General features: G+C 36.7%; 1 protein-coding gene across 1 annotated transcript in view; it reads right to left on the bottom strand.

Moving 5' to 3' along the window:
• Positions 1-9,556, bottom strand: part of LOC115253630 (protein FAM13A) — a 136,220-nt gene extending 126,664 nt beyond the window's left edge. The window contains exon 1 of the mRNA XM_029866446.2: positions 9,325-9,556. The gene's annotated coding sequence lies outside the window, so the exon portion shown is untranslated. The remainder of the gene's footprint in view (positions 1-9,324) is intronic.
• Positions 9,557-12,458: the final 2,902 nt, after the last annotated feature.

Genomic DNA, 12,458 nt, shown 5'->3' with positions numbered 1-12,458 from the left:
TTAAAGTTTTGCAACCATTTTTTGTTTAAATTGGCTAAAAGTTCGTCCGCCAAAGATTATTACGAAATTTTACTTATAATTTTATTCAAAATAAAACAAAAATTCCACCAGGAACTCATTATGGATTTCAAATGAAATTTCTTCAGTAGCTTTTAGTAGAATTTTTTGCCTCTTGAAGTTTCACAAAGAGTTCTTAACAGTTTGCGCGTTCACCAGAAACTCCTCTCGAAGTCGCGTTAGAAATGCTTATGCTTAAGTTCCACAAAAAAGAAACCTGATCATTGGTTAGAAATTCTATAGATTTTATCAATAATTCCGCAAGAAATTCTATTTAGAGCTTTTGCAATAACGGCCCCAAAGATAGCGCTATAAATTTTATTTGAAATTTATCGAAAATGTCTCCTATAAAATCTATTTATAAATTTCTTCAAGGACTTTCTAATCGACTTGATCAATGGAATCTAATGCTATGAACACTCTCGGATAAAGCGTTATTTATTTGATAAAATTTGTTTTACTATCGTCTTCAGACTAAATTGTCATATCTGGATCTCTGTTATGCTTAGATTGCCTTTTTTCTAGTTACGCTAATTAGCTAAATTAATTTCTCCAATAACAACCCTAAGTTTTGGAAGAATTTTTCAAATTTTCTGGATTTTCCTACAATGAAAAAAAAAATATGTTGGGGGCCCCCACAACACTGTGGCCCCGGGCCCCCACATTTGTAAATCCAGCACTGACCAAATCAAAAAAAAAATATAGTGTCATCCTCGTAGTTACCAGCAGTTTCTGTCAAAAAATAGGTTTCTGGAGCAATTAGTTAATTTTTGGTAAATTATCGAAAAAAATCTTTAAAACAGGCCTTTTTAAACAGCCACTTTTAAGGCGCAACTGGATACATTTTCTCACTTTTTGGTTTTGAATTTTTTTTATTAAATAACGAAGCAATATTTTCAAAATCGGGTTTCGTACACAGTTAGAGGAAGGTTTAAAGTATCTTCTGATTTTTTTTCAGGTGGAAATTGTTTTTCACTTTTAAGGAAACCATTTCTGAATTAAATTTCACAAAAATATGGTTTTTGAAAAATTGATAAAAGTTTGCACTTCTTCTAACTTTGTATGAAAACCGATTTTGAAAATATTGCTTCGTTATTTAATAAAAAATCAAAAACCAAAAAGAATGAGGAAATGCGTCTAGTTTCGCCTTAAGGCTCGATGAAACATCACACTTTTAGGTGGATTTATACTCTTTAGAATCTCAAACTCTTATCTATGATATAATACATTATTGATAAGGTACACCGGGGCAAGTTGAAACGGGTGGGGCAAGATGAAACAGCGAGTTAACGTGATGTTTTCTAATGATGATAAACAGTTTGATCGCCATAACACATAGTTTTTGATTCAAACAATCTTTTAGCGAAGGATAAATTTTCAAATTGTATTGAAATCTGTTTCGAAACTTCGTGTTTCATCTTGCCCCACCCGTTTCAACTTGCCCCGGTGTACCTTAAGTAACATTAACCTTGACCAGAACTTTAATAAGTTGCTTTGTTGTTAATGCGGAACAAATACGCGTCCCCTGACCCATTCTTACCCCTTCGAAGGGTTGTTTGACCGAAAAATGAATAATTGATCTAATTGATCTAATGTCAGGGTTTTGTACATCAGTATAACTCTAAAGAACAGCCTATGATTTAAGGACAATCTAATGAATCATTTTGATGTATTGTGACTTCTCAGTCTTGACAAAATCAAAACTCAGTGCACAGAGCACAATGATCCATGGGCCGTATTTAACTTTTTTTCCAATAGTGTAAAGTTAGGGTGGTCCAAATGGTTCTCAAGATCACCATGTCAACTTTTCATTGTTTCCATATAGAGAAAGGAAATGTTCTAAAAAGCTAAAAAGCACTTAATACTGGACAACTTTGTAGAAGAAACCATATATCTATCTCTTATGGTTTCAGAGATATTATTAAGGAAAACAATTAGGGTGACACGCAAAAAAAAAAGTTTTGTTTTTCATAACTGTGTCATAAATTTTGTTCCGAGCAGTTTTAGTGCGTTTAATATGCAACATTTTTTTTATTTTTTCAAAGATAACAAAGTTCCATATCCTCAATTTAAAAAGTGTTTCATGGGTTTCTTCTAAAAATGGCTTATTTTTGACATTCAATATCTCCGAAAGGCCAATTCATTTCCAAATCTTTTTGTCTTGTTCGAAAGTAATTATTCTAGTCTTTCAATAATGAAAAATCAAAAAAGGTGTTTTCCATTAAACCGTTTAAATTAATTTTGAAAACATGGAATTGTTCATAGAAAAAGGGCCCTAAGTACGAAAATATAAGAGATACGAGTTTGTCGTCTTTGACAAAAATGTGTAATATTAAAAGAATAAAAAGTGTATGAAACAAAGTATTCGGAGATCAACCGATCAAAACATATTGGAAGAAAACCGTTCCTTCCTAGGAAATTTGACCAAAAACTAAAATCTCTCCGCCTCTTAGATATGTTAAAAATGGGACTAAAACACGTCAATTAACTTAATCAACCCCTAAAAGAGTCTGTAAAACCTACAAAATTCAAATTTACAGTAAAACTTATGGTTATAAGACCAAGACAAAGGGAGTAAAGAGTGTCTAGATTCAGATCCTGATCGGTCCAGAATCTTAAGACACGGACACGTTCAATGCTTCCAGTTAGCTTTTCGCTCTTTGAAGGAAGCACGACCAGTGAAGAGAATTGTCAGACAAAAGAGGCACAAAACAAGCAACAAAGAAGGTGCGACGATTACTCTTTATCCCTACTGGTAACAGATAATGACATGATCTCGAATTTTTTTTGTTGCAGACAAAACGGAAGCTGAATTTGTTGCGCACTTTTCAACTCGTGATTAATCAATTATTGCTAACCCAAAGTCGAAACTGTTTGATGATAGAGCTTTACCAGAGTTGCAGTGTTTACCGATTCGAAGTTACCGTTCGAAAATCGCAATGCAAGGCTTAAAAATCTCTAAACTCGTGGTGTACGATGTTAATCCCATTATTTTCAAGTTGGGACAAACTTATGTCGCATGGGTTTGTTTGTCGCAACAAATACAGGTTGCGACATTGTCATTATTGTTGCGCGATGGTTGAATTTTGATTCACTGAGCACGACACTAGACAACGGCCTAGCATGCAACGCCCAGTGGCACATCCGAAAACTTTTCCTGACAGCTGCGACGGGAATCGAACCCGCGCTCCTCAGCACGATGCTACTAAGAGCTTGCCCAAGTAACAAAATTAATTTTATAATGCTTTTGGAGTATTCTTCAACACCTGTTCTTTAAAACCATGCATAAACCAAATTGCTCTGCAAAACGACATCAACTCAACCATAAACCCGCCATAAGACCAAAGAGGCCCATCCTAAGATGCTCTTGGAGAGTTGATTTTAAATTTCTCTTAAAACTTGTTGTACTTCTCAAGTTGTCTTCAAGGCGAATTGCTCTCTCCTTATAGAATCCTTCAACTGCACGATAAAACGATAATAAACTTGTCAGTGTTGTTGCTGATGCAGCTTTTATGTCGACACGAGAGTTTGGTGAATTAAATTGAAATTAAAAACACAATGAAAATGACACATTATTGGAATCGGGAATAATTTATTACAAAAATTGGAAATATTTCCGTGGTATAACAAGGATGCCAAATGCCAAGCAAAATTCATCGTATATATGTTGCAAGATACTTCCAAAAATTGCAACGCGCTTCCATTATAATGCACAAATAAAATATTTAAAAATATCATTCCTGGTCATGAGAACATTGTACATGAGTTTTCTCAACATGGCTTCCATTGAAATCTAGGCCGGTGGTCGGTCCATCATCGATGGTTTTAATCAACATCACCATAAGATCGTCTTAAATTTCTTTCAACTCATGCCAGAGCTAAAAGCATAATTCAAGAATAATAGGATTTATAATGTTCTCAATGCAGCCTGGTTGGCCTCCATCAAGAACGTCTTAAGTTTATTTCATCTTATGCAAGGGTAAGAAGTATTACTCAAGAGTACTCAGGTTTATAACGTTCTTGATATAGGTTTATGCAAACTCCGTCGAGAATGTCAAAAATCATGTACGCCAAATTGTAAACAAACAATAAATTATCGCTCCGCGGTGGATTTTGTGAATCTCGTCCGATGAATATAATTATCAGCCCGGTACCGTTGCCAACCAGGCAGACCTTTTTTCGATAACCGACCTTGATGCGGTGCAGTGCCTAATTCCTCCGGTCAGCATTTCCAACAGGTAAGTAGTTGTTGATTTTGAAGATCGATGATTGGAACCCCGATTGCACGGGAATCGACGTCCTGGATGACCATGCCCACCTCATTTCGGATGCTGCAACCGGAGGAACTTGGCACTGTACCGCGTCGTGGTTGGGTTTCCGGGTAGGTGTTCTCGATCGGCAGCAATAATGGAACGATGAGAATCAAAATCTGATGCTTGAGTTTTTTCTTGTATTTTTCATGTATCAAACTGTTCTCATGCGAGAACAGTTGCTCTTGATCAAGAACGGATAATTGAAGATAACTACAAGAACCTTATAAAACTGAAAATAAGTTCAACAGTTCTTGTTGTGTTTATGGTTTTATGAACTGAACCTCAAGTATTCTTGGAGGTGTTCTTAAAACCACATATTAACGAAGAATGGTTGTACTCAGCTGAAACTCCGATAAGATCAACTAGAATATGCAACGTTCCGATAAAACTATCATAAAATCAAATAAAACCAAATAGAATTAGGATTGTTACTTGGGTGGTGACTCTAGCCGCACGACCACGGAGCCGCACTTTTCGAAAAGGAGAATCCATAAATGAAGTTGATTTTTTTTTTAATTTTTTACAGTCTCAAGCCTTTTGCAGTATATTTTATTATATGACTCGTTACAATATCGAATAAACTTCGTAGTGAATATTATCTGGAAGAAATCAGTCTTAGTATTAGAAATTTATAAGGAATCCCTAAAAGAATCTTGACAGGAATTCCTAAATGTTACTCTAGAAGAATCAATGAAAGAATCCCGAGAGTGGAATACACAAAATATAGCCAGGAATGCCGGAAGAAACTCCCAAAAGAATCCCGGGAAAAATCAATAAAAAAATCCTGTGAGGATTTTTTTTTAAGAAATTTCTGTAGGAAGCCCAAAAGAAATCCCAGAAGGAATACCGGGAGAAACCTTAGGAAGAATACTAGGTTCCTACGAAGGTCCTCAGAATTTAATGATTTTTTTTTCACAAGTTGGGTTCATATATATGAACAAACACTAAATTGAAGAAAAAAATCAGGGTCGCCTAATTTTTAACTCAAGAACAACGCATCGTAGACACAATTTTTGTTTTTGTGAAATTTTCTCAACAATTGAAACAAAATACAAAATGAAAATTGTTTTCCACAAACTTTTTCACTGTTGACTTTTTCAACAGAAGGAAGTCCAGAAAAAATTTCAAAATTTTATTTTAAAAGGAAATTACATAAGCTATATTCTGTGAAATTCTCACGATGGGCTTTTTCTCCGTTCCTGAGTTATGACCAATTTTGTGAAATTTGTCCAGATCTGCTATATGAGCCGTTTGTTTAAAAAATCATAACTTAAGACACAATATTATTTTGTGGAATAGTAAGCAAGTTTTCTCAGCAATCCAGAAAAAAATACAAAATGAAAATTGTTTTTCACAAATCTTTTAACTGTTGAGGAAAATCGGTTAGAAAAATCAAAAAAAACTATTTCAGAAATCCCGAAAAATTCCCGAAAAAATATTTTTGGAAGGAAATTTTATAAGATGTGTTTTTTTTTGTTCCTGAGTAGTGATCATTTTTGTGCAAATTAATAATCAAGGTCGAAAACCAACCAACATCTGGTCAATTTCCACAAATTTGCTCATTACTCAGGAACGTTAAAAAACATCTTGAAAATTTCACTATATTCTGTATTATGTTAATTCCCTTCCCAAAATATTATTTTGAGAATTTTTCAGGTCTTAATAAATAGTTTTTTTTTCGACTTTTCCAACCGATTTTCCCCAACAGTGAAAAATTTTGTGAAGAAATTGTTTTATTTTGTAGAATTTCTGAGACATATTCATAATAAAAGAATAGTGCCAGAGAAATTTTGAGATCAATTTTCGAGGTTTTATCCGGCCACTTATAGACTGTTTCAGAAATTATAAATACACTAACGATAACCTGCCATTCCAATTTGAGCACAATATCCAAAAAAGTTTCTTCTAGCTCTTATAGTAAACATGCTAACGAAGCAAATAATACCAATTTTGTTGATGTTTGTGGTAAAAGTTAAAAAAATAGGGCTCTGTAAACTAGATGATTAAAATTTGAAGTTGCACAAAGTGATCAAAAAATGTAGCATAGTAGAGAAGAAAAAAATCTCACAGATAAAATATTTAATTTCCAAACATAATAAAAACGGCTGTATCGATAATAAAAGATATTTCTCGATTGATAAAAGTAATTTTTACTGGAATATTTGATCAAGAACCACTATTACGGGCCTTCTCAAAACAAACATTTTTGTTTCAAATTTCTCAACAACACCAGTAGCAACAAACGTAAAGCAAACGAATGTCTTAGTTACTGTTTACTGCATTCGTTTTTATGGTATGACAAGCTTTGCCATCTGAAGGATCGAATGGGCTGAAAAAATAAGTTTGTTTAGATTAAATGCGTTCAGGAAAGCTAAGAAACTGTGTGGTAGTTCTTATGTTCCGAAGAAAATCTTAAAAAATGAGAAACTTGATCTCCGAAAAAATGTTGTGGAAATGCCTTTATCGATTTTCCCAAATTTTGATTAAGGCATTCGTTAGACAAGTTGTTGAGAAAGCGAATGTGAAAAAAATTTAGATAATTTTTGGTATTTAGTGATAAAAAATGTTGAAATCATGAAAAAACACCTTTCTGCAAATGCAAATTTGAAAAATTAAGTTATTTGTTAGAGAACTCGACTGTTCTTTAAAATATCAAGACAATTGAAAGGAAATATAAAAATATGGAGTACAATATGCTATACTCTGAAAGAAGTTGGTAAAAATCATTAGAACAGTTCATTTAATTTAATAAACAAAGTGTATTTATAATTTCTGACACAGTCTATAGCAGTTGTTTCATTCACTCAGCAGTTTGGGGAAAATTAATCCGGTTTAGTACCCTCAAGTGAGCCATCCCTCTTGTAAACCCGCTCTATGACCTACATTCCAGTTCAAATATAATCAATATAATCAAATTTTGTTAGACTAAACATTTGAAATCATAACAAAATTATAACAAGTTCTCTTATATATTTTTTAACAAAGTTGTTACTAGTTTTGTTACAAATCTCTTGGTTTTAGTGATCAAAATAGCAAAAATGATCAATCTTTTTCGCGACAATGCAAAAAATCTTATAAATTCTGGAATAGTTTGGTTACAAAAAGTAATATAAAAATTGCAATAAACGTGTTACGAAATTATGTTAGAGGCAATTATATTATAATGCATAATTTAACTAATGTTGTTATACATCTGTTTGAATAAATGAAACAAGTTTTGTTATAGCAAATGTTAAAATAATTTTGTTATCGATATTCACATGGAAAATACACTTTCTTACCGATTTTGGCAGCACCCGGTTTTGGCAACATTTCCTTCCTTTTCACCGAAAAATCGTTTGTATTTGTAAATGTTTTTATATTTTAGCCTTACTCTTCTTCAAAACATCAAAATTCATTAAATTTTTCAAAATCAACCGTTTTACAAATCATGACGTAATTTATGAACGTCACCAACACTGCCCATAACTGCATAGCAGTCACATTCGAAAAAAGTAGGCATTGGAGAAAATTGAGCTCAAAGTTTACAACTTTGATTGATTGATTTATCTTTATTTGAGAGACTTTCAGCCCTTGGCTGGTTCGTCTCTCGGCGAGTTCACAACTTGCGTTAATATGGAAAAGGATCGAAATTTCAAAAATTTTACAAAAATTCAAAATTAATTCTTTTTTAATGAAATCTTCTACAGCTCTTCTTCTATACTGGGTGAATAGTTGAAACAATAATTCGATCAAATTATGATTCATGGTACGCTATGAGGCCAGTGTGAATTCCTAGTGTGACTGTTATGCGGTTATATTCGTGAATATTCGATAATGAGACAAAACGACTTGGTATTTATTTAACATTTTGAAGAACAAACTAGTCAAATTTATTTTGGTGGATGAAAAGTACTGATTATTTGAAGATGATTATTTAATATTAAAATATTAAAATCTCCCATATTAAAATATTAAAATCTCCCATAAACTTTCCTAGACTCTTGCCTTGAACTCCTTGTGAACTTCTTAAAACCTACAATAAGTCCCCCTAAACCTAGTAATGCATTTGAGTCAAAAAATAACCCCACTTTGCATGAGCTGGTAAAAATTAGTTTTTAAAAATCACTCAACTTTCGTAACTCATCTTAAGCAAATTTCTTTAGTTTTCATCCTACATATTTAAAAAAGAGCAAGTAGGTAAGCGCCATTCGAATTGTTTTCCATTTTTAAATATTTTTTTGTTAGGGTGAGCGTGGACGGAATAAATCAGTGCCTGAATCGTCTGTTTCTGAAATAGGATGAACGTAGGCTCAAAGGGTACTCATACCCAATCTGAGAAATAAATTGAGCTCCTTTCCACATCCCCAACTCTGAAGCTGCCTATGTCATGTTGACTGAAACAACGCCCATCGTTTTCCGTGGACGATATGCCTCCTATCACCGAAAAACCCTCCTGGGTGAACCGCAAATGGAAGAAAATGTTTACCGCTGTCATATCACACCGCGACAGAACTGTGATGACGTAAAACCTATGGCAATCTTTTTTTTTTTTTTTTTTCATTTTTGCTCTCCAATGCACAACCCGGACGAAATTCGGTCAGCACGAACCATACCGTTTCGTGTGTAATTAGTGTTGCTAAAAATAGCTGCAAACAATCCTCCAACAATGCAAATTTCAACTTTGGAGGTACACCGCTCTGAGATCGTAAACATTACGCAATATTTCAGGGTCTTTGACTTCTTTCGGTCGGAAAACTTATTGCAATATGCGGTTGCAATTGTACATAGACGACTTTTATATTTTATTGATTTTATTTTTTTCCATTCCAATGCAACATACTACTATTGGACGGCTCATCTTCCGACATGAACAGGTCTTCAAAACGGCCTACGTGCCGATTCGACCTGCTTTTGAACAGTATGAACATTTTTTTCAATAGGTACTTGATGTAAAACCTTGCTGGACACCTACCTCGTCATCGTTCGAAATCGTCACTAGTTGGGCCGAACTTTGAACACTTGTAGCACTAGAAAACACCTTAGATAAGCTTCAAATTGCACGGAATTTCACTATCATATCGCCATGCCATCAAAACAATACACACGAGAACGAGATCGACATTTATTATCGCGAAAAGTTTCTTCGTCTGCTTGTTCCTCTTGGTGCCACTACTACGGCCGACGACGATTGCTATTAATGCTGAATCGTGAGATTTCTTTTTCTGGTACCAATACCTACTAGCTTCGATGGATTCTCTCCGTCATCCAAAAACGCGATACATACCCTACTGTATAGAGAAGGCGGGCAGCCAGTCAGTGTATGTGTGAGAAAACATCGCTGTAGTAGCGTATTTACAGTGCAGCATAAAAAACATGCACGCGAGAGAGCACGCGTTTGCATAATTCTCCAGCCCAGCAGCAGCAGAGTACCAAACACATGCGGGGTGGTGCGGGTGTACATCGCGAGAGAGAGACCAGGGAGGAGACCGCGTGAGAGCGCATGTTGAGGCGATATCAACAAGCATACCCGCTACTGAATAGGGCTGGGTAGCATAGTGAGCATAAATTCCATGCAACTTATGTTGAATACAACATTTCGATGAGCATAGCAAATCGCAACGCGATCCTTCTAATTGGAATTTAAATGAAAAAAAAAAAAATCAAACGACAACGAACTGAACTGATGTAGGTATAAGCAGTAATGTTGAGATTGAAGGCAACTGGCACATTTTATCCCCACGGTAAATATCATATAGCAAATGCGGTGGAGACGCGTGGTCGCTATTAGTTTTCTATGGGATACAAAGCACAGAATAGTAGGCTACCATGCGTCCGCATGAGCTGCAACACCAGAGAAGGAAAGTGCATCCGCAATAGCTCAGGTTCTCTCATGTTTCTTTCTCAAAAGCTATTTTCATTTCGCCGTGCTGGACTCGGACCGAGCCTCGGTCAAGTTATGCTTTCAATAGGAAGCAATCAGTGAAGTACTAGATTGAAAGTAGTGAGCTGGATTTTTGTATGGTGAGATGATCAATTCTCCGTTTCTGCAATGAAATGGTGTAAACAGCGTGGGTTATATGATTTCCTGCCTAATTTGATGCTGTTTGAGCAAAACTTTGGGTAACTGTGTTGTTGAAGTCGCATGAAATAAATAATACAACAACACAGCTACCCAAAGTTTTGCTCAAACACCATAAAATTAAGCAAGAAATCATATAACCCACACTGTTTACACCATTTCATTGCAGAAACGGAGAATTGATCATCTCACCATACAAAAATCCAGCGCACTACTTTCAATCTAGTACTTCACTGATTGCTTCCTATTAGTTACTAAGTGTTCATATGCATGACCTTACCTTACCAGTCATACTAAGGCCTGAGTGTCATTTGCTACACATAGGAGTCGATTCCATTCCACTCGGTCCATGACTGTGTGTCTAGTTTCGCGCTCTGCGAAGGGTCCGCAAACCGTCCTCCACTTGATCGACCCACCTAGCTCGCTGGGCACCACGTCTTCTTGTACCGGTTGGATGACTCTCGAAAACCTTCTTAGTTTGGTTTGCTATCCGACATCCCGATGACGTGGCCCACCCACCGTAGCCTCCGGATTTTCGCGGTGTGGACGATGGTTGGTTCTCTCAGCAGCTGATGCAGTTCGTATTTCATTCGCCTTCTCCAAGTCCCGTCTTCCATCTGCAATCCGCCGTAGATGGTACGCAGCACATTCCGTTCGAAAACTCCAAAAGCGAGTTAGTCCTCTGCACGTAGAGTCCACGCTTCGTGCCCATAGTGAACAACCGGTATAATCATCGTTTTGTAGATAGTTAACTTCGTGTAACGGCGGACTTTGTTCGATCGTAGAGTTCTGGATTTCCTGCCACAATGCGTCTCTGAATTTTTCTGCTGGCGTCGTTGTCAGCGACCGCCTCGATTTCATCACCGTCGATAGAAATTCGGGGTAGCGGGCGCGGTGATTCCTCCGTCGAGCCCTTTGCCATCATGTACTTTGTCTTCGACACATTAATGACTAATCCGATTTGCCTGGCTTTACTCTTTAGCCGGATGAACGTTTCCGCCATCGTCTCAAATTTTCGAGCAATAATATCAATATCATCAGTGAAACCAAGCAGCTGAACGGACTTCGTGAAAATCGTTCCACTCATGTTTATCCCCGCTCTCCTAATTACACCTTCTAATGCAATTTTGAGCAGCAAGCACGAAAGACCATTAACTTGCCGTAACCCTCTGCGAGATTCGAAGGCACTCGAGAGTGCCCCTGATACTCGAACTACGCATATTACTCGATCCATCGTCGCCTTGATCAATCGTATCAGTTTATCCGTTAATCCGTATTCGAGCTTAATCTGCCATAGCTGTTTTTGATCGATTGTATCATACGCTGATTTGAAATCGATGAACAAGTAATGTGTGGGCACGTTGTATTCGCGGCATTTTGCAACACCTGGCGGATGGCGAATATCCGGTCCGCTGTAGCGTGTTCACCCATGAATCCTGCCTGATATTGCCCCACGAACTCCCTTGAAATCGATGATAGGCACGACGGAATATTATTTGAAAGAGTTTTTTGTAGGCAGCGCTCAATAGTGTGATCGCGCGGTAGCTCCCGCAATCCAACTTGTCGCCCTTTTTGTAGATGGAAACGATACCTTCCATCCATTCCTCCGGTAATACTTCCTCCTCCCAAATCTTGGTAATGACCCAGTGTAGTATTTTAGTTAATAATTGATCAGCTCTAGTGGCTTTCTTGTTTTTCATGCGTCCTGCGCACGTACTTCTAGATCAGTTCCCCCCCCCTCTCGGTGCTTACAACGTCGCCATTGAGGTGTTCATCCAATTGCTGCCGCAACCTCTCGACCACCTAACGCTCGCTCGTAAGAAGATTCCCGTGATTGTCTCGGCAAATATCAGCTTGTGGCACAAAACCTCTGCGCGAGCGGTTCAGGTCCTCGTACAATTTCCGTGTGTCCTTAGCGCAATACAGCTCTTCCATCGCTTCGCGATCTCGTTCTTCCTTCTTCTTCTTCTTCTTGGCGTAACGTCCTCACTGGGACAAAGCCTGCTTCTCAGCTTAGTGTTCTATGA

This window comes from Aedes albopictus, chromosome 2, assembly GCF_035046485.1.
Source record: "Aedes albopictus strain Foshan chromosome 2, AalbF5, whole genome shotgun sequence".
Taxonomy (NCBI): Eukaryota; Metazoa; Arthropoda; class Insecta; order Diptera; family Culicidae; genus Aedes; species Aedes albopictus.
Note: the sequence above shows the minus strand (reverse complement) of the source record. Positions and strands in the feature narration are given on the sequence as shown.